The sequence below is a fragment of the Salmo salar genome, chromosome ssa02 (genome assembly GCF_905237065.1).
Source record: "Salmo salar chromosome ssa02, Ssal_v3.1, whole genome shotgun sequence".
In the NCBI taxonomy this organism is placed as follows: domain Eukaryota; kingdom Metazoa; phylum Chordata; class Actinopteri; order Salmoniformes; family Salmonidae; genus Salmo; species Salmo salar.
In genome coordinates, this window is record NC_059443.1 from 93,499,574 (window position 1) to 93,521,090 (window position 21,517).

Below are 21,517 nucleotides of genomic sequence, written 5' to 3' on the forward strand. Positions count from 1 at the left end.
GGTCGGTATCGATATTTTTTCTTACACTTAATGATTTAACGTTCCTTGTTGGCGCAGCAGGCACCGCGTCAGTCTCATAATCTGAAGGTCGTGAGTTCGATCCTCACACGGGGCAGCAAAGCTTATAAAAGACAGTTTTGTCTGAAGGTGAAAATTAATTCTCAGTGGTTTTGGACTTTCAGACAATACATACTTTTGTCACGGTGGATACCACATCTTAAGGTTGATATCTATATTTTTTACTTTAGAATGAAATCATATTTTTTTCTCAGGTGTTGTGGACTTTCAGACCATACATTTTGGCACGGTGCTTACAACGTCACTGTCAAAATCTGAAGGTCGTTATCGATATTTTTTCTTTACGCTTAAGGTTTAAAAGTGCCTCGTTGGCGCAGCAGGCAGCGCGTCAGTCTCATAATCTGAAGGTCGTGAGTTCGATCCTCACACGGGACAATAAAGATTTTAAAAAGACAGTGTTTTCTGAAGATGAGGGGAAATTAATTCTCAGTGTTATTGGACGTTCAGACGATACATACTTTTGTCACGGTGCTTACAACGTCACTGTAAAATCTGAAGGTCGGTATCGATATCTATATTTTTTACTTTAGAATGAAATCATTGTTTATTTCTTAGGTGTTGTGGACTTTCAGACCATACATTTTGGCACGGTGCTTACAACGTCACTGTCAAAATCTGAAGGTCGGTATCGATATCTATATTTTTTACTTTAGAATGAAATCATTGTTTTTTTCTTAGGTGTTGTGGACTTTCAGACCATACATTTTGGCACGGTGCTTACAACGTCACTGTCAAAATCTGAAATCTGGTATCGATATTTTTTCTTACACTTCATGCTTTAATGTGCCTCGTTGGTGCAGCATGCAGCGCGTCAGTCTCATAATCTAAAGGTTGTGAGTTCGATCCTCACATGGGGCAGCAAAGCTTATAAAATGACAGTGTTGTCTGAAGGTGAAAATTAATTTTCAGTGGTTTTGGACTTTCAGACAGTACATACTTTTGTCACGGTGGAAACCACATCATAAGGTCGATATCAAATTGTTTTACTTTAGAATGAAATCATAGTTTTTTTCTCAGGTGTTGTGGTTTTTCAGACCTAACATTTTGGCACGGTGCTTACAACGTCACTGTCAAAAAGTGAAGGTCGGTATCGATAATTTTTTCTTTCGATTTGTTGATTAAATGTGCTTCGTTAGCGCAGTAGGTAGCGCGTTAGTCTCATAATCTGAAGGTCGTGAGTTCGATACTCACACGGGGCAGCAAAGTATTAAAAAGACAGTGTTGTCCGAAGATGAAGTGAAAATTAATTCTCAGTGGTTTTGGACTTTCAGACAATACATACTTTTGTCACGGTGGATACCACATCTTAAGGTCGATATCTATATTTTTTACTTTAGAATGAAATCATATTTTTTTCTCAGGTGTTGTGGACTTTCAGACCATACATTTTGGCACGGTACTTACAACATCACTGTCAAAAAGTGAAGGTCGGTATCAATATTTTTTCTTACACTTAATGCTTTAATGTGCCTCGTTGGCGCAGCAGGCAGCGCGTCAGTCTCATAATTTGAAGGTCGTAAATTCGATCCTCACACGGGGCAGCAAAGCTTATTAAAAAAAAGACAGTGATATCTGAAGGTGAAAAGTAATTCTCAGTGCTTTTGGACTTTCAGACAATACATACTTTTGTCACGGTGGAAACCACATCTTAAGGTCGATATCAAATTGTTTTACTTTAGAATGAAATCATTGTTTTTTTCTCAGGTGTTGTGGTTTTTCAGACCATACATTTTGGCACGGTGCTTACAACGTCACTGTCAAAATCTGAAGGTCGTTATCGATATTTTTTCTTTACGCTTAAGGTTTAAAAGTGCCTCGTTGACGCAGCAGGCAGCGCGTCAGTCTCATAATCTGAAGGTCGTGAGTTCGATCCTCACACGGGGCAGCAAAGCTTTTAAAAAGACAGTGTTTTCTGAAGATGAAGTGAAAATTAATTCTCAGTGTTATTGGACGTTCAGACGATACATACTTTTGTCACGGTGCTTACAACGTCACTGTAAAATCTGAAGGTCGGTATCGATACCTATATTTTTTACTTTAGAATTAAATCATTGTTTATTTCTTAGGTGTTGTGGACTTTCAGACCATACATTTTGGCACGGTGCTTACAACGTCACTGTCAAAATCTGAAGATCGGTATCGATATCTATATTTTTACTTTAGAATGAAATCATTGTTTTTTTCTTAGGTGTTGTGGACTTTCAGACCATACATTTTGGCACGGTGCTTACAACGTCACTGTCAAAATCTGAAATCTGGTATCGATATTTTTTCTTACACTTCATGCTTTAATGTGCCTCGTTGGTGCAGCAGGCAGCGCGTCAGTCTCATAATCTAAAGGTCTTGAGTTCGATCCTCACACGGGGCAGCAAAGCTTTTAAAAAGACTGTTGTCTGATGGTGAAAATTAATTCTCAGTGGTTTTGGACTTACAGACAATACATACTTTTGTCACGGTGGAAACCACGTCTTAAGGTCGATATCAAATTGTTTTACTTTAGAATGAAATCATAGTTTTTTTCTCAGGTGTTGTGGTTTTTCAGACCTAACATTTTGGCACGGTGCTTACCATGTCACTGTCAAAAAGTGAAGGTCGGTATCGATAATTTTTTATTTCGATTTGTTGATTAAATGTTCTTAGTTAGCGCAGTAGGTAGCGCGTCAGTCTCATAATCTGAAGGTCGTGAGTTCGATCCTCACATGGGGCAGCAAAGCTTATAAAATGACAGTGTTGTCTGAAGGTGAAAATTAATTCTCAGTGGTTTTGGACTTTCAGACAGTACATACTTTTGTCACGGTGGAAACCACATCATAAGGTCGATATCAAATTGTTTTACTTTAGAATGAAATCATACTTTTTTTCTCAGGTGTTGTGGACTTTCAGACCATACATTTTGGCACGGTGCTTACAACGTCAGTGTCAAAAAGTGAAGGTCGGTATCGATATTTTTTTCTTTCGATTAGTTGATTAAATGTTCTTAGTTAGCGCAGTAGGTAGCGCGTCAGTCTCATAGTCTAAAGGTCGTGAGTTCGATCCTCACACGGGGCAGCAAAGCTTATAAAAAGACAGTGATGTCTGAAGGTGAAAATTAATTCTCAGTTGTTTTGGACTTTCAGACAATACATACTTTTGTCACGGTGCTTACAACGTCACTGTAAAATCTGAAGGTCGGTATCGATATCTATATTTTTTACTTTAGAATGAAATCATTGTTTATTTCTTAGGTGTTGTGGACTTTCAGACCATACATTTTGGCACGGTGCTTTCAACGTCACTGTCAAAATCTGAAGGTCGGTATCGATCATTTTTTATTTCGATTTCTTCATGTAATGTGACTCGTTAGCGCAGTAGGTAGTGCATCAGTCATATAATCTGAAGGTTGTGAGTTCGATCCTCACACGGGGCAGCAAAGATTTTAAAAATAAAGTTTTGTCTGAAGATGAAGTGACAATTAATTCTCAGATGTTTTGGACTTTCAGACAATACATATTTTTGTCACGGTGGATACCACATCTTAAGGTCGATATCTATATTTTTTACTTTAGAATGAAATCATAGTTTTTTCTCAGGTGTTGTGGCCTTTCAGACCATACATTTTGGCACGGTGCTTACAACGTCACTGTCAAAAAGTGAAGGTCGGTATCAATATTTTTTCTTACACTTAATGAATTAATGTGCCTCGTTGGCGCAGCAGGCACTGCGTCAGTCTCATAATCTGAAGGTCGTGAGTTCGATCCTCACATGGGGCAGCAAAGCTTATAAGATGACAGTGTTGTCTGAAGGTGCAAATTAATTCTCAGTCGTTTTGGACTTTCAGACAGTACATACTTTTGTCACGGTGGAAACCACATCTTAAGGTCGATATCAAATTGTTTTACTTTAGAATGAAATCATAGTTTTTTTCTCAGGTGTTGTGGTTTTTCAGACCTAACATTTTGGCACGGTGCTTACAACGTCACTGTCAAAAAGTGAAGGTCGGTATCGCTAATTTTTTCTTTCGATTTTTTGATTAAATGTGCTTCGTTAGCGCAGTAGGTAGCGCGTCTGTCTCATAATCTGAAGGTCGTGAGTTCGATCCTCACACGGGGCAGCAAAGTTTTAAAAAGACAGTGTTGTCTGAAGATGAAGTGAAAATTAATTCTCAGTGGTTTTGGACTTTCAGACAATACGTACTTTTGTCACGGTGCTTACAACGTCACTGTAAAATCTGAAGGTCGGTATCGATATCTATATTTTTTACTTTAGAATGAAATCATTGTTTATTTCTTAGGTGTTGTGGACTTTCAGACCATACATTTTGGCACGGTGCTTACAACGTCACTGTCAAAAAGTGAAGGTCGGTATCAATATTTTTTCTTACACTTAATGCTTTAATGTGCCTCGTTGGCGCAGCAGGCAGCGTGTCAGTCTCATAATTTGAAGGTCGTAAATTCGATCCTTACACGGGGCAGCAAAGCTTATAAAAAGACAGTGATGTCTGAAGGTGAAAATTAATTCTCAGTGGTTTTGGACTTTCAGACAATACATACTTTTGTCACGGTGGAAACCACATCTTAAGGTCGATATCAAATTGTTTTACTTTAGAATGAAATCATTGTTTTTTTCTCAGGTGTTGTGGTTTTTCAGACCATACATTTTGGCACGGTGCTTACAACGTCACTGTCAAAATCTGAAGGTCGTTATCGATATTTTTTCTTTACGCTTAAGGTTTAAAAGTGCCTCGTTGGCGCAGCAGGCAGAGCGTCAGTCTCATAATCTGAAGGTCGTGAGTTCGATCCTCACACGGGACAATAAAGCTTTTAAAAAGACAGTGTTTTCTGAAGATGAGGGGAAATTAATTCTCAGTGTTATTGGACGTTCAGACGATACATACTTTTGTCACGGTGCTTACAACGTCACTGTAAAATCTGAAGGTCGGTATCGATATCTATATTTTTTACTTTAGAATGAAATCATTGTTTATTTCTTAGGTGTTGTGGACTTTCAGACCATACATTTTGGCACGGTGCTTACAACGTCACTGTCAAAATCTGAAGGTCGGTATCGATATCTATATTTTTTACTTTAGAATGAAATCATTGTTTTTTTCTTAGGTGTTGTGGACTTTCAGACCATACATTTTGGCACGGTGCTTACAACGTCACTGTCAAAATCTGAAATCTGGTATCGATATTTTTTCTTACACTTCATGCTTTAATGTGCCTCGTTGGTTCTGCAGGCAGCGCGTCAGTCTCGTAATCTAAAGGTTGTGAGTTCGATCCTCACATGGGGCAGCAAAGCTTATAAAAAGACTATTGTCTGATGGTGAAAATTAATTCTCAGTGGTTTTGGACTTACAGACAATACATACTTTTGTCACGGTGGAAACCACGTCTTAAGGTCGATATCAAATTGTTTTACTTTAGAATGAAATCATAGTTTTTTTCTCAGGTGTTGTGGTTTTTCAGACCTAACATTTTGGCACGGTGCTTACCATGTCACTGTCAAAAAGTGAAGGTCGGTATCGATAATTTTTTCTTTCGATTTGTTGATTAAATGTTCTAAGTTAGCGCAGTAGGTAGCGCGTCAGTCTCATAATCTGAAGGTCGTGAGTTCGATCCTCACATGGGGCAGCAAAGCTTATAAAATGACAGTGTTGTCTGAAGGTGAAAATTAATTCTCAGTGGTTTTGGACTTTCAGACAGTACATACTTTTGTCACGGTGGAAACCACATCATAAGGTCGATATCAAATTGTTTTACTTTAGAATGAAATCATACTTTTTTTCTCAGGTGTTGTGGTTTTTCAGACCTAACATTTTGGCACGGTGCTTACAACGTCACTGTCAAAAAGTGAAGGTCGGTATCGATAATTTTTTCTTTCGATTTGTTGATTAAATGTGCTTCGTTAGCGCAGTAGGTAGCGCGTCAGTCTCATAATCTGAAGGTCGTGAGTTCGATACTCACACGGGGCAGCAAAGTTTTAAAAAGACAGTGTTGTCCGAAGATGAAGTGAAAATTAATTCTCAGTGGTTTTGGACTTTCAGACAATACATACTTTTGTCACGGTGGATACCACATCTTAAGGTCGATATCTATATTTTTTACTTTAGAATGAAATCATATTTTTTTCTCAGGTGTTGTGGACTTTCAGACCATACATTTTGGCACGGTACTTACAACATCACTGTCAAAAAGTGAAGGTCGGTATCAATATTTTTTCTTACACTTAATGCTTTAATGTGCCTCGTTGGCGCAGCAGGCAGCGCGTCAGTCTCATAATTTGAAGGTCGTAAATTCGATCCTCACACGGGGCAGCAAAGCTTATAAAAAGACAGTGATGTCTGAAGGTGAAAAGTAATTCTCAGTGCTTTTGGACTTTCAGACAATACATACTTTTGTCACGGTGGAAACCACATCTTAAGGTCGATATCAAATTGTTTTACTTTAGAATGAAATCATAGTTTTTTTCTCAGGTGTTGTGGTTTTTCAGACCATACATTTTGGCACGGTGCTTACAACGTCACTGTCAAAAATTGAAGGTCGGTATCGATATTTTTTCTTACACTTAACGAATTAATGTGCATCGTTGGCGCAGCAGGCAGCGCGTCAGTCTCATAATGTGAAGGTCGTGAGTTCGATCCTCACACCGGGCAGCAAAGCTTTTAAAAAAACAGTGTTTTCTGAAGATGAAGTGAAAATTAATTCTCAGTGGAATTGGACGTTCAGACGATATATACTTTTGTCACGGTGCTTACAACGTCACTGTCAAAATCTGAAGGTCGGTATCTATATTTTTTCTTACACTTAATGCTTTAACGTGCCTCGTTGGTGCAGCAGGCAGCGCGTCAGTCTCATAATCTGAAGGTAGTGAGTTAGATCTTCACACGGGGCAGCAAAGATTTTAAAAAGAAAGTGTTGTCTGAAGAATAAGTGACAATTAATTCTCAGATGTTTTGGACTTTCAGACAATACATACTTTGTTTCGGTGGATACCACATCTTAAGGTCGATATCTATATTTCTTACTTTCTAATGAAATCATAGTTTTTTTCTCAGGTGTTGTGGACTTTCAGACCATTCATTTTGGCACGGTGCTTACAACGTCAGTGTCAAAATCTGAAGGTCGGTATCGATATTTTTTCTTACACTTAACGATTTAATGTGCCTCGTTGGTGCAGCAGGCAGCGCGTCAGTCTCGTAATTTGAAGGTAGTGAGTTCGATCCTCACACTGGGCAGCAAAGCTTATAAAAAGACTGTTGTCTGATGGTGAAAATTAATTCTCAGTGGTTTTGGACTTTCAGACAATACATACTTTTGTCACGGTGGAAACCACATCTTAAGGTCGATATCAAATTGTTTTACTTTAGAATGAAATCATAGTTTTTTTCTCAGGTGTTGTGGTTTTTCAGACCATACATTTTGGCACGGTGCTTACAACGTCACTGTCAAAAAGTGAAGGTCGGTATCGATAATTTTTTCTTTCGATTTCATTATTAAATGTGCTTCGTTAGCGCAGTAGGTAGCGCGTCAGTCTCATAATCTGAATGGTCGTGAGTTAGATCCTCACACGGGGCAGCAAAGATTTAAAAAAGAAAGTGTTGTCTGAAGAATAAGTGACAATTAATTCTCAGATGTTTTGGACTTTCAGACAATACATACTTTTGTTTCGGTGGATACCACATCTTAATGTCGATATCTATATTTTTTACTTTAGAATGAAATCATATGTTTTTTCTCAGGTGATGTGGACTTTCAGACCATACATTTTGGCACGGTGCTTACAACGTCAGTGTCAAAATCTGAAGGTCGTTATCGATATTTTTCTTTACGCTTAACGTTTAGAAGTGCCTCGTTGGCGCAGCAGGCAGCGCGTCAGTCTCGTAATCTGAAGGTCGTGAGTTCGATCCTCACATGGGGCAGCAAAGCTTATAAAAAGACAGTGTTGTCTGAAGGTGAAAATTAATTCTCAGTGGTTTTGGACTTTCAGACAATACATACTTTTGTCACGGTGGAAACCACATCTTAAGGTCGATATCAAATTGTTTTACTTTAGAATGAAATCATTGTTTTTTTCTCAGGTGTTGTGGTTTTTCAGACCATACATTTTGGCACGGTGCTTACAACGTCACTGTCAAAAAGTGAAGGTCGGTATTGATAATTTTTTCTTTCGAATTGTTAATTAGATGTGCCTCGTTAGCGCAGTAGGTAGCGCCTCAGTTTCATAATCTGAAGGTCCAGAGTTCGATCCTCACACGGGGCAGCAAAGCTGTTAATAAGAAAGTGTTGTCTGAAGATGAAGTGGAAATTAATTCTCAGTGGTTTTGGACTTCCAGACAATACATACTTTTGTCACAGTGGATACCACATCTTAAGGTCGATATCTATATTTTTTACTTTAGAATGAAATCATTGTTTTTTTCTCAGGTGTTGTGGTTTTTCAGACCATACATTTTGGCACGGTGCTTACAACGTCACTGTCAAAAAGTGAAAGTCGTTATCGATATTTTTTCTTTACGCTTAATGTTTAAAAGTGCCTCGTTGGCGCAGCAGGCAGCGCGTCAGTCTCATAATCTGAAGGGCGTGAGTTCGATCCTCACACGGGGCAGCAAAGCTTTTAAAAAAACAGTGTTTTCTGAAGATGAAGTGAAAATTAATTCTCAGTGGTATTGGACGTTCAGACGATACATACTTTTGTCACGGTGCTTACAACGTCACTGTCAAAATCTGAAGGTCGGAATCCATATCTATATTTTTTACTTTAGAATGAAATCATTGTTTTTTTCTCAGGTGATGTGGACTTTCAGACCATACATTTTGGCACGGTGCTTACAACGTCACTGTCAAAATCTGAAGGTCGGTATCGATATCTACATTTTTTACTTTAGAATTAAATCATTGTTTTTTTCTTAGGTGTTGTGGACTTTCAGACCATATATTTTGGCACGGTGCTTACAACGTCACTGTCAAAAAGTGAAGGTCAGTATCGATAATTTTTTCTTTCGATTTGTTGGTTAAATATGCCTTGTTAGCGCAGCAGGCAGCGCGTCAGTCTCATAATCTGAAGGTCGTGAGTTCGATCCTCACACGGGCAGCAAAGCTTATAAAAAGACAGAGTTGTCAGAAGGTGAAAATTAATTCTCGGTGGTTTTGGACTTTCAGACAATACATACTTTTGTCACGGTGTAAACCACATCTTAAGGTCGATATCAAATTGTTTTACTTTAGAATGAAATCATTGTTTTTTTCTCAGGTGTTGTCGTTTTTCAGACCATACATTTTGGCACGGTGCTTTCAACGTCACTATCATAATCTGAAGGTCGGAATAGATATTTTTTCTTACACTTAATGATTTAATTTGCCTCGTTGGTGCAGCAGGCAGCGCGTCAGTCTCATAATTTGAAGGTCGTTAGTTTGATCCTCACACGGGGCAGCAAAGATTTTAAAAAGACAGTGTTGTCTGAAGATGAAGTGAAAATTAATTCTCAGTGGTTTTGGACTTTCAGACAATACATACTTTTGTCACGGTGGATACCACATCTTAAGTTCGATAACAATTTTTTTTACTTTAGAATGAAATCAGAGTTTTTTTCTCAGGTGTTGTGGACTTTCAGACCATACATTTTGGCCCGGTGCTTACAACATCTGTCAAAATCTGAATTTAGGTATCAATATTTTTTCTTTACGCTTAATGTTTAAATGTGCATCGTTGGCGCAGCAGGCAGCGCGTCAGTCTCATAATCTGAAGGTCGTGAGTTTGATCCTTACACGGGGCAGCAAAGACTTTAAAAAGACAGTGTTGTCTGAAGATGAAATTTAATTTTCAGTGGTTTTGGACTTTCAGACAATACATACTTTTGTCATGGTGGAAACCACATCTTAAGGTCGATATCAAATTGTTTTACTTTAGAATGAAATCATTTTTTTTCTCAGGTGTTGTGGTTTTTCAGACCATACATTTTGGCACGGTACTTACAACGTCACTGTCAAAATCTGAAGGTCGGTATAGATATTTTTTCTTTACGCTTAACGTTTAAAAGTGCGTTGTTGGCGCAGCAGGCAGCGCTTCAGTCTCATAATCTGAAGGTCGTGAGTTCGATCCTCACACGGGGCAGCAAAGCTTTTAAAAAGACAGTGTTTTCTGAAGATGAAGTGAGAATTAATTCTCAGTGGTATTGGACGTTCAGACGATACATACTTTTGTCACGGTGCTTACAACGTCACTGTCAAAATCTCAAGGTCGGTATCGATATCTATATTTTTTACTTTAGAATGAAATCATTGTTTTTTTCTTAGGTGTTGTGGACTTTCAGACCATATATTTTGGCACGGTGCTTACAACGTCACTGTCAAAATCTGAAGGTCGGTATCGATATTTTTTCTTACACTTAACGATTTAATGTTCCTCGTTGGTGCAGCAGGCAGCGCGTCAGTCTCATAATCTGAAGATCGTGAGTTCGATCCTCACACGGGGCAGCAAAGCTTATAAAAAGACTGTTGTCTGATGGTGAAAATTAATTCTCAGTGGTTTTGGACTTTCAGACAATACATACTTTTGTCACGGTGGAAACCACATCTTAAGGTCGATATCAAATTGTTTTACTTTAGAATGAAATCATATTTTTTTCTCAGGTGTTGTGGTTTTTCAGACCATACATTTTGGCACGGCGCTTACAACGTCACTGTCAAAAAGTGAAGGTCGTTATCGATATTTTTTTCTTTCGATTTGTTGATTAAATGTGCTTCGTTAGCGCGGTAGGTAGCGCGTCAGTCTCATAATCTGAAGGTCGTGAGTTCGATCCTCACACGGGGCAGCAAAGCTTTTAAAAAGACAGTGTTGTCCGAAGATGAAGTGAAAATTAATTCTCAGTTGTTTTGGACTTTCAGACAATACATACTTTTGTCACAGTGGATACCACATCTTAAGGTTGATATCTATATTTTTTACTTTAGAATGAAATCATTGTTTTTTTCTCAGGTGATGTGGACTTTCAGACCATACATTTTGGCACGGTGCTTACAACGTCTCTGTCAAAATCTGAAGGTCGTTATCAATATTTTTTCATTACTCTTAATGTTTAAATGTGCCTCGTTGGTGCAGCAGGCAGCGCGTCAGTCTCGTAATTTGAAGGTCGTGAGTTCGATTCTCACACGGGGCAGCAAAGCTTATAAAAAGACTGTTGTCTGATGGTGAAAATAAATTCTCAGTGGTTTTGGACTTTCAGACAATACATACTTTTGTCACGGTGGATACCACATCTTAAGGTATATATCTATATTTTTTACTTTAGAATGAAATCATAGTTTTTTTCTCAGGTATTGTGGACTTTCAGACCATACATTTTGGCACGGTGCTTACAACGTCACTGTCAAAAAGTGAAGGTCGGTATCGCTAATTTTTTCTTTCGATTTGTTGATTAAATGTGCTTCGTTAGCGAGGTAGGTAGCGCGCCAGTCTCATAAGCTGAAGGTTGTGAGTTCGATCCTCACACGAGGCAGCAAACCTTATAAAAAGACAGTGTTGTCTGAAGGTGAAAATTAATTGTCAGTGGTTTTGGACATTCAGACAATACATACTTTTGTCACGGTGGAAACCACATCTTAAGGTCGATATCAAATTGTTTTACTTTAGAATGAAATCATTGTTTTTTTCTCAGGTGTTGTGGTTTTTCAGACCATACATTTTGGCACGGTGCTTACAACGTCACTGTCAAAAAGTGAAGGTCGGTATTGATAATTTTTCTTTCGATTTGTTGATTAGGTGTGCCTCGTTAGCGCAGTAGGTAGCGCGTCAGGCTCATAATCTGAAGGTCGTGAGTTCGATCCTCACACGGGGCAGCAAAGCTTTTAATAAGAAAGTGTTGTCTGAAGATGAAGTGAAAATTAATTCTCAGTGGTTTTGGACTTCCAGACAATATATACTTTTGTCACAGTGGATACCACATCTTAAGGTCGATATCTATATTTTTTACTTTAGAATGAAATCATTGTTTTTTTCTCAGGTGTTGTGGTTTTTCAGACCATACATTTTGGCACGGTGCTTACAAAGTCACTGTCAAAAAGTGAAAGTCGTTATCGATATTTTTTCTTTACGCTTAATGTTTAAAAGTGCCTCGTTGGCGCAGCAGGCAGCGCGTCCTTTTCATAATCTGAAGGTCGTGAGTTCGATCCTCACACGGGGCAGCAAAGCTTTTAAAAAACACTGTTTTCTGAAGATGAAGTGAAAATTAATTCTCAGTGGAATTGGACGTTCAGACGATACATACTTTTGTCACGGTGCTTACAACGTCACTGTCAAAATCTGAAGGTCGGTATCCGTATCTATATTTTTTACTTTAGAATGAAATCATTGTTTGTTTCTTAGGTGTTGTGGACTTTCAGACAATACATACTTTTGTTTCAGTGGATACCACATCTTAAGGTCGATATCTATATTTCTTACTTTCGAATGAAATCATAGTTTTTTTCTCAGGTGTTGTGGACTTTCAGACCATACATTTTGGCACGGTGCTTACAACGTCAGTGTCAAAATTTGAAGGTCGGTATCGATATTTTTTCTTACACTTAACGATTTAATGTGCCTCGTTGGTGCAGCAGGCAGCGCGTCAGTCTCGTAATTTGAAGGTCGTGAGTTCGATTCTCACACGGGGCAGCAAAGCTTATTAAAAGACTGTTGTCTGATGGTGAAAATAAATTCTCAGTGGTTTTGGACTTTCAGACAATACATACTTTTGTCACAGTGGATACCACATCTTAAGGTCGATATCTATATTTTTTACTTTAGAATGAAATCATTGTTTTTTTCTCAGGTGATGTGGACTTTCAGACCATACATTTTGGCACGGTGCTTACAACGTTACTGTCAAAATCTGAAGGTCGTTATCGATATTTTTTCTTTACACTTAACGTTTAAATGTGCCTCGTTGGCGCAGCAGGCAGCGCGTCAGTCTCATAATCTGAAGGTCGTGATTTCGATCCTCACACGGGGTAGCAAAGCTTATAAAAAGACAGTGTTGTCTGAAGGTGAAAATTAATTCTCAGTGGTTTTGGACTTTCAGACAATACATACTTTTGTCACGGTGGAAACCACATCTTAAGGTCGATATCAAATTGTTTTACTTTAGAATGAAATCATTGTTTTTTTCTCAGGTGTTGTGGTTTTTCAGACCATACATTTTGGCACGGTGCTTACAACGTCACTGTCAAAAAGTGAAGGTCGTTATCGATATTTTTTCTTTACGCTTAATGTTTAAAAGTGCCTCGTTGGCGCAGCAGGCAGCGCGTCAGTCTCATAATCTGAAGGTAGTGAGTTCGATCCTCACACGGGGCAGCAAAGCTTTTAAAAAAACAGTGTTTTCTGAAGATGAAGTGAAAATTAATTCTCAGTGGTATTGGACGTTCAGACGATACATACTTTTGTCACGATGCTTACAACGTCACTGTCAAAATCTGAAGGTCGGTATCCATATCTATATTTTATCCTTTAGAATGAAATCATTGTTTTTTTCTCATGTGATGTGGACTTTCAGACCATACATTTTGACACGGTGCTTACAACGTCACTGTCAAAATCTGAAGGTCGTTATCGATATTTTTCTTTACGCTTAATTATTAAAAGTGCCTCGTTGGCGCAGCAGGCACCGCGTCAGTCTCATAATCTGAAGGTCATGTTTTCGATCCTCACACGGGGCAGCAAAGCTTATAAAAAGAGAGTGTTGTCTGAATGTGAAAATTAATTCTCAGTGGTTTTGGACTTTCACACAATACATACTTTTGTCACGGTGGAAACCACATCTTAAGGTCGATATCAAATTGTTTTACTTTAGAATGAAATCATTGTTTTTTTCTCAGGTGTTGTGGTTTTTCAGACCATACATTTTGGCACGGTGCTTACAACGTCACTGTCAAAAAGTGAAGGTCGGTATCGATATTTTTTTCTTTCGATTTGTTTATTAAATGTGCTTCGTTAGCGCAGTAGGTAGCGCGTCAGTCTCATGATCTGAAGCTCGCGTGTTCGATCCTCACATGGGGCAGCAAAGATTTAAAAAGAAAGTGTTCTCTGAAGATGAAGTGAAAATTAATTCTCAGATGTTTTGGACTTTCAGACAATACATACTTTTGTCACGGTGGATACCACATCTTAAGGTCGATATCTATATTTTTTTACTTTAGAATGAAATCATAGTTTTTTTCTCAGGTATTGTGGACTTTCAGACCATACATTTTGGCACGGTGCGTACAACGTCACTGTCAAAAAGTGAAGGTCGGTATCGCTAATTTTTTCTTTCGATTTGTTGATTAAATGTGCTTCGTTAGCGAAGTAGGTAGCGCGTCAGTCTCATAAGCTGAAGGTTGTGAGTTCGATCCTCACACGGGGCAGCAAACCTTATAAAAAGACAGTGTTGTCTGAAGGTGAAAATGAATTCTCAGTGGTTTTGGACTTTCAGACAATACATACTTTTGTCACGGTGGAAACCACATCTTAAGGTCGATATCAAATTGTTTTACTTTAGAATGAAATCATTGTTTTTTTCTCAGGTGTTGTGGTTTTTCAGACCATACATTTTGGCACGGTGCTTACAACGTCACTGTCAAAAAGTGAAGGTCGGTATTGATAATTTTTCTTTCGATTTGTTGATTAGGTGTGCCTCGTTAGCGCAGTAGGTAGCGCGTCAGTCTCATAATCTGAAGGTCGTGAGTTCGATCCTCACACGGGGCAGCAAAGCTTTTAATAAGAAAGTGTTGTCTGAAGATGAAGTGAAAATTAATTCTCAGTGGTTTTGGACTTCCAGACAATATATACTTTTGTCACAGTGGATACCACATCTTAAGGTCGATATCTATATTTTTTACTTTAGAATGAAATCATTGTTTTTTTCTCAGGTGTTGTGGTTTTTCAGACCATACATTTTGGCACGGTGCTTACAACGTCACTGTCAAAAAGTGAAAGTCGTTATCGATATTTTTTCTTTACGCTTAATGTTTAAAAGTGCCTCGTTGGCGCAGCAGGCAGCGCGTCAGTCTCATAATCTGAAGGTCGTGACTTCGATCCTCACACGGGGCAGCAAAGCCTTTTAAAAAACACTGTTTTCTGAAGATGAAGTGAAAATTAATTCTCAGTGGAATTGGACGTTCAGACGATACATACTTTTGTCACGGTGCTTACAACGTCACTGTCAAAATCTGAAGGTCGGTATCCATATCTATATTTTTTACTTTAGAATGAAATCATTGTTTGTTTCTTAGGTGTTGTGGACTTTCAGACAATACATACTTTTGTTTCGGTGGATACCACATCTTAAGGTCGATATCTATATTTCTTACTTTCGAATGAAATCATAGTTTTTTTCTCAGGTGTTGTGGACTTTCAGACCATACATTTTGGCACGGTGCTTACAACGTCAGTGTCAAAATCTGAAGGTCGGTATCGATATTTTTTCTTACACATAACGATTTAATGTGCCTCGTTGGTGCAGCAGGCAGCGCGTCAGTCTCGTAATTTGAAGGTCGTGAGTTCGATTCTCACACAGGGCAGCAAAGCTTATAAAAAGACTGTTGTCTGATGGTGAAAATAAATTCTCAGTGGTTTTGGACTTTCAGACAATACATACTTTTGTCACAGTGGATACCACATCTTAAGGTCGATATCTATATTTTTTACTTTAGAATGAAATCATTGTTTTTTTCTCAGGTGATGTGGACTTTCAGACCATACATTTTGGCACGGTGCTTACAACGTTACTGTCAAAATCTGAAGGTCGTTATCGATATTTTTTCTTTACACTTAATGTTTAAATGTGCCTCGTTGGCGCAGCAGGCAGCGCGTCAGTCTCATAATCTGAAGGTCGTGAGTTCGATCCTCACACGGGGTAGCAAAGCTTATAAAAAGACAGTGTTGTCTGAAGGTGAAAATTAATTCTCAGTGGTTTTGGATTTTCAGACAATACATACTTTTGTCACGGTGGAAACCACATCTTAAGGTCGATATCAAATTGTTTTACTTTAGAATGAAATCATTGTTTTTTTCTCAGGTGTTGTGGTTTTTCAGACCATACATTTTGGCACGGTGCTTACAACGTCACTGTCAAAAAGTGAAGGTCGTTATCGATATTTTTTCTTTACGCTTAATGTTTAAAAGTGCCTCGTTGGCGCAGCAGGCAGCGCGTCAGTCTCATAATCTGAAGGTAGTGAGTTCGATCCTCACACGGGGCAGCAAAGCTTTTAAAAAACAGTGTTTTCTGAAGATGAAGTGAAAATTAATTCTCAGTGGTATTGGACGTTCAGACGATACATACTTTTGTCACGATGCTTACAACGTCACTGTCAAAATCTGAAGGTCGGTATCCATATCTATATTTTATCCTTTAGAATGAAATCATTGTTTTTTTCTCATGTGATGTGGACTTTCAGACCATACATTTTGACACGGTGCTTACAACGTCACTGTCAAAATCTGAAGGTCGTTATCGATATTTTTTCTTTACGCTTAATTATTAAAAGTGCCTCGTTGGCGCAGCAGGCACCGCGTCAGTCTCATAATCTGAAGGTCATGTTTTCGATCCTCACACGGGGCAGCAAAGCTTATAAAAAGAGAGTGTTGTCTGAATGTGAAAATTAATTCTCAGTGGTTTTGGACTTTCACACAATACATACTTTTGTCACGGTGGAAACCACATCTTAAGGTCGATATCAAATTGTTTTACTTTAGAATGAAATCATTGTTTTTTTCTCAGGTGTTGTGGTTTTTCAGACCATACATTTTGGCACGGTGCTTACAACGTCACTGTCAAAAAGTGAAGGTCGGTATCGATATTTATTTCTTTCGATTTGTTTATTAAATGTGCTTCGTTAGCGCAGTAGGTAGCGCGTCAGTCTCGTGATCTGAAGCTCGCGTGTTCGATCCTCACATGGGGCAGCAAAGATTTTAAAAGAAAGTGTTCTCTGAAGATGAAGTGAAAATTAATTCTCAGATGTTTTGGACTTTCAGACAATACATACTTTTGTCACGGTGGATACCACATATTAAGGTCGATATCTATATTTTTTACTTTAGAATGAAATCATAGTTTTTTTCTCAGGTATTGTGGACTTTCAGACCATACATTTTGGCACGGTGCGTACAACGTCACTGTCAAAAAGTGAAGGTCGGTATCGCAAATTTTTTCTTTCGATTTGTTGATTAAATGTGCTTCGTTAGCGAAGTAGGTAGCGCGTCAGTCTCATAAGCTGAAGGTTGTGAGTTCGATCCTCACACGGGGCAGCAAACCTTATAAAAAGACAGTGTTGTCTGAAGGTGAAAATTAATTCTCAGTGGTTTTGGACTTTCAGACAATACATACTTTTGTCACGGTGGAAACCACATCTTAAGGTCGATATCAAATTGTTTTACTTTAGAATGAAATCATTGTTTTTTTCTCAGGTGTTGTGGTTTTTCAGACCATACATTTTGGCACGGTGCTTACAACGTCACTGTCAAAAAGTGAAGGTCGGTATTGATAATTTTTTCTTTCGATTTGTTGATTAGATGTGCCTCGTTAGCGCAGTAGGTAGCGCGTCAGTCTCATAATCTGAAGGTCGTGAGTTCGATCCTCACACAGGGCAGCAAAGCTTTTAATAAGAAAGTGTTGTCTGAAGATGAAGTGAAAATTAATTCTCAGTGGTTTTGGACTTCCAGACAATATATACTTTTGTCACAGTGGATACCACATCTTAAGGTCGATATCTATATTTTTTACTTTAGAATGAAATCATTGTTTTTTTCTCAGGTGTTGTGGTTTTTCAGACCATACATTTTGGCACGGTGCTTACAACGTCACTGTCAAAAAGTGAAAGTCGTTATCGATATTTTTCTTTACGCTTAATGTTTAAAAGTGCCTCGTTGGCGCAGCAGGCAGCGCGTCAGTCTCATAATCTGAAGGTCGTGAGTTCGATCCTCACACGGGGCAGCAAAGCTTTTAAAAAACACTGTTTTCTGAAGATGAAGTGAAAATTAATTCTCAGTGGAATTGGACGTTCAGACGATACATACTTTTGTCACGGTGCTTACAACGTCACTGTCAAAATCTGAAGGTCGGTATCCATATCTATATTTTTTACTTTAGAATGAAATCATTGTTTGTTTCTTAGGTGTTGTGGACTTTCAGACAATACATACTTTTGTTTCGGTGGATACCACATCTTAAGGTCGATATCTATATTTCTTACTTTCGAATGAAATCATAGTTTTTTTCTCAGGTGTTGTGGACTTTCAGACCATACATTTTGGCACGGTGCTTACAACGTCAGTGTCAAAATCTGAAGGTCGGTATCGATATTTTTTCTTACACTTAACGATTTAATGTGCCTCGTTGGTGCAGCAGGCAGCGCGTCAGTCTCGTAATTTGAAGGTCGTGAGTTCGATTCTCACACGGGGCAGCAAAGCTTATAAAAAGACTGTTGTCTGATGGTGAAAATAAATTCTCAGTGGTTTTGGACTTTCAGACAATACATACTTTTGTCACAGTGGATACCACATCTTAAGGTCGATATCTATATTTTTTACTTTAGAATGAAATCATTGTTTTTTTCTCAGGTGATGTGGACTTTCAGACCATACATTTTGGCACGGTGCTTACAACGTTACTGTCAAAATCTGAAGGTCGTTATCGATATTTTTTCTTTACACTTTACGTTTAAATGTTCCTCGTTGGCGCAGCAGGCAGCGCGTCAGTCTCATAATCTGAAGGTCGTGAGTTCGATCCTCACACGGGGTAGCAAAGCTTATAAAAAGACAGTGTTGTCTGAAGGTGAAAATTAATTCTCAGTGGTTTTGGACTTTCAGACAATACATACTTTTGTCACGGTGGAAACCACATCTTAAGGTCGATATCAAATTGTTTTACTTTAGAATGAAATCATTGTTTTTTTCTCAGGTGTTGTGGTTTTTCAGACCATACATTTTGGCACGGTGCTTACAACGTCACTGTCAAAAAGTGAAGGTCGGTATTGATAATTTTTCTTTCGATTTGTTGATTAAATGTGCTTCGTTAGCGAGGTAGGTAGCGCGCCAGTCTCATAAGCTGAAGGTTGTGAGTTCGATCCTCACACGAGGCAGCAAACCTTATAAAAAGACAGTGTTGTCTGAAGGTGAAAATTAATTGTCAGTGGTTTTGGACATTCAGACAATACATACTTTTGTCACGGTGGAAACCACATCTTAAGGTCGATATCAAATTGTTTTACTTTAGAATGAAATCATTGTTTTTTTCTCAGGTGTTGTGGTTTTTCAGACCATACATTTTGGCACGGTGCTTACAACGTCACTGTCAAAAAGTGAAGGTCGGTATTGATAATTTTTCTTTCGATTTGTTGATTAGGTGTGCCTCGTTAGTGCAGTAGGTAGCGCGTCAGTCTCATAATCTGAAGGTCGTGAGTTCGATCCTCACACGGGGCAGCAAAGCTTTTAATAAGAAAGTGTTGTCTGAAGATGAAGTGAAAATTAATTCTCAGTGGTTTTGGACTTCCAGACAATATATACTTTTGTCACAGTGGATACCACATCTTAAGGTCGATATCTATATTTTTTACTTTAGAATGAAATCATTGTTTTTTTCTCAGGTGTTGTGGTTTTTCAGACCATACATTTTGGCACGGTGCTTACAACGTCACTGTCAAAAAGTGAAAGTCGTTATCGATATTTTTTCTTTACGCTTAATGTTTAAAAGTGCCTCGTTGGCGCAGCAGGCAGCGCGTCAGTCTCATAATCTGAAGGTCGTGAGTTCGATCCTCACACGGGGCAGCAAAGCTTTTAAAAAACACTGTTTTCTGAAGATGAAGTGAAAATTAATTCTCAGTGGAATTGGACGTTCAGACGATACATACTTTTGTCACGGTGCTTACAACGTCACTGTCAAAATCTGAAGGTCGGTATCCATATCTATATTTTTTACTTTAGAATGAAATCATTGTTTGTTTCTTAGGTGTTGTGGACTTTCAGACAATACATACTTTTGTTTCGGTGGATACCACATCTTAAGGTCGATATCTATATTTCTTACTTTAGAATGAAATCATTGTTTTTTTCTTAGGTGTTGTGGACTTTCAGACCATATATTTTGGCACGGTGCTTACAACGTCACTGTCAAAATCTGAAGGTCGGTATCGATATTTTTTCTTACACTTAACGATTTAATGTTCCTCGTTGGTACAGCAGGCAGCGCGTCAGTCTCATAATCTGAAGATCGTGAGTTCGATCCTCACACGGGGCAGCAAAGCTTATAAAAAGACTGTTGTCTGATGGTGAAAATTAATTCTCAGTGGTTTTGGACTTTCAGACAATACATACTTTTGTCACGGTGGAAACCACATCTTAAGGTCGATATCAAATTGTTTTACTTTAGAATGAAATCATATTTTTTTCTCAGGTGTTGTGGTTTTTCAGACCATACATTTTGGCACGGCGCTTACAACGTCACTGTCAAAAAGTGAAGGTCGTTATCGATATTTTTTTCTTTCGATTTGTTGATTAAATGTGCTTCGTTAGCGCAGTAGGTAGCGCGTCAGTCTCATAATCTGAAGGTCGTGAGTTCGATCCTCACACGGGGCAGCAAAGCTTTTAAAAAGACAGTGTTGTCCGAAGATGAAGTGAAAATTAATTCTCAGTTGTTTTGGACTTTCAGACAATACATACTTTTGTCACAGTGGATACCACATCTTAAGGTTGATATCTATATTTTTTACTTTAGAATGAAATCATTGTTTTTTCTCAGGTGATGTGGACTTTCAGACCATACATTTTGGCACGGTGCTTACAACGTCTCTGTCAAAATCTGAAGGTCGTTATCAATATTTTTTCATTACTCTTAATGTTTAAATGTGCCTCGTTGGTGCAGCAGGCAGCGCGTCAGTCTCGTAATTTGAAGGTCGTGAGTTCGATTCTCACACGGGGCAGCAAAGCTTATAAAAAGACTGTTGTCTGATGGTGAAAATAAATTCTCAGTGGTTTTGGACTTTCAGACAATACATACTTTTGTCACGGTGGATACCACATCTTAAGGTATATATCTATATTTTTTACTTTAGAATGAAATCATAGTTTTTTTCTCAGGTATTGTGGACTTTCAGACCATACATTTTGGCACGGTGCTTACAACGTCACTGTCAAAAAGTGAAGGTCGGTATCGCTAATTTTTTCTTTCGATTTGTTGATTAAATGTGCTTCGTTAGCGAGGTAGGTAGCGCGCCAGTCTCATAAGCTGAAGGTTGTGAGTTCGATCCTCACACGAGGCAGCAAACCTTATAAAAAGACAGTGTTGTCTGAAGGTGAAAATTAATTGTCAGTGGTTTTGGACATTCAGACAATACATACTTTTGTCACGGTGGAAACCACATCTTAAGGTCGATATCAAATTGTTTTACTTTAGAATGAAATCATTGTTTTTTTCTCAGGTGTTGTGGTTTTTCAGACCATACATTTTGGCACG

General features: G+C 38.3%; 15 non-coding genes across 15 annotated transcripts; all 15 read left to right on the top strand.

Annotated features, from left to right (window-relative positions):
• Window positions 1-5,958: 5,958 nt before the first annotated feature.
• On the top strand, window positions 5,959-6,031 carry trnam-cau (transfer RNA methionine (anticodon CAU)). The gene has a single exon. It is a non-coding gene; the product is annotated as a tRNA-Met (tRNA).
• A 1,874-nt stretch (window positions 6,032-7,905) lies between these two features.
• trnat-cgu (transfer RNA threonine (anticodon CGU)) lies at window positions 7,906-7,978 on the top strand. Its single transcript has one exon. It is a non-coding gene; the product is annotated as a tRNA-Thr (tRNA).
• Window positions 7,979-8,591: 613 nt separating this feature from the next.
• On the top strand, window positions 8,592-8,664 carry trnam-cau (transfer RNA methionine (anticodon CAU)). The gene has a single exon. It is a non-coding gene; the product is annotated as a tRNA-Met (tRNA).
• A 2,478-nt stretch (window positions 8,665-11,142) lies between these two features.
• Window positions 11,143-11,215, top strand: trnat-cgu (transfer RNA threonine (anticodon CGU)). The gene has a single exon. It is a non-coding gene; the product is annotated as a tRNA-Thr (tRNA).
• A 606-nt stretch (window positions 11,216-11,821) lies between these two features.
• trnam-cau (transfer RNA methionine (anticodon CAU)) lies at window positions 11,822-11,894 on the top strand. Its single transcript has one exon. It is a non-coding gene; the product is annotated as a tRNA-Met (tRNA).
• Window positions 11,895-12,635: 741 nt separating this feature from the next.
• On the top strand, window positions 12,636-12,708 carry trnat-cgu (transfer RNA threonine (anticodon CGU)). The gene has a single exon. It is a non-coding gene; the product is annotated as a tRNA-Thr (tRNA).
• Window positions 12,709-14,702: 1,994 nt separating this feature from the next.
• On the top strand, window positions 14,703-14,775 carry trnam-cau (transfer RNA methionine (anticodon CAU)). Its single transcript has one exon. It is a non-coding gene; the product is annotated as a tRNA-Met (tRNA).
• Window positions 14,776-15,517: 742 nt separating this feature from the next.
• Window positions 15,518-15,590, top strand: trnat-cgu (transfer RNA threonine (anticodon CGU)). Its single transcript has one exon. It is a non-coding gene; the product is annotated as a tRNA-Thr (tRNA).
• Window positions 15,591-17,584: 1,994 nt separating this feature from the next.
• trnam-cau (transfer RNA methionine (anticodon CAU)) lies at window positions 17,585-17,657 on the top strand. Its single transcript has one exon. It is a non-coding gene; the product is annotated as a tRNA-Met (tRNA).
• A 271-nt stretch (window positions 17,658-17,928) lies between these two features.
• trnam-cau (transfer RNA methionine (anticodon CAU)) lies at window positions 17,929-18,001 on the top strand. The gene has a single exon. It is a non-coding gene; the product is annotated as a tRNA-Met (tRNA).
• A 396-nt stretch (window positions 18,002-18,397) lies between these two features.
• On the top strand, window positions 18,398-18,470 carry trnat-cgu (transfer RNA threonine (anticodon CGU)). The gene has a single exon. It is a non-coding gene; the product is annotated as a tRNA-Thr (tRNA).
• Window positions 18,471-19,415: 945 nt separating this feature from the next.
• On the top strand, window positions 19,416-19,488 carry trnam-cau (transfer RNA methionine (anticodon CAU)). The gene has a single exon. It is a non-coding gene; the product is annotated as a tRNA-Met (tRNA).
• A 272-nt stretch (window positions 19,489-19,760) lies between these two features.
• trnam-cau (transfer RNA methionine (anticodon CAU)) lies at window positions 19,761-19,833 on the top strand. The gene has a single exon. It is a non-coding gene; the product is annotated as a tRNA-Met (tRNA).
• Window positions 19,834-20,567: 734 nt separating this feature from the next.
• On the top strand, window positions 20,568-20,640 carry trnam-cau (transfer RNA methionine (anticodon CAU)). Its single transcript has one exon. It is a non-coding gene; the product is annotated as a tRNA-Met (tRNA).
• Window positions 20,641-20,911: 271 nt separating this feature from the next.
• trnat-cgu (transfer RNA threonine (anticodon CGU)) lies at window positions 20,912-20,984 on the top strand. The gene has a single exon. It is a non-coding gene; the product is annotated as a tRNA-Thr (tRNA).
• The last annotated feature ends 533 nt before the right edge of the window (window positions 20,985-21,517 follow it).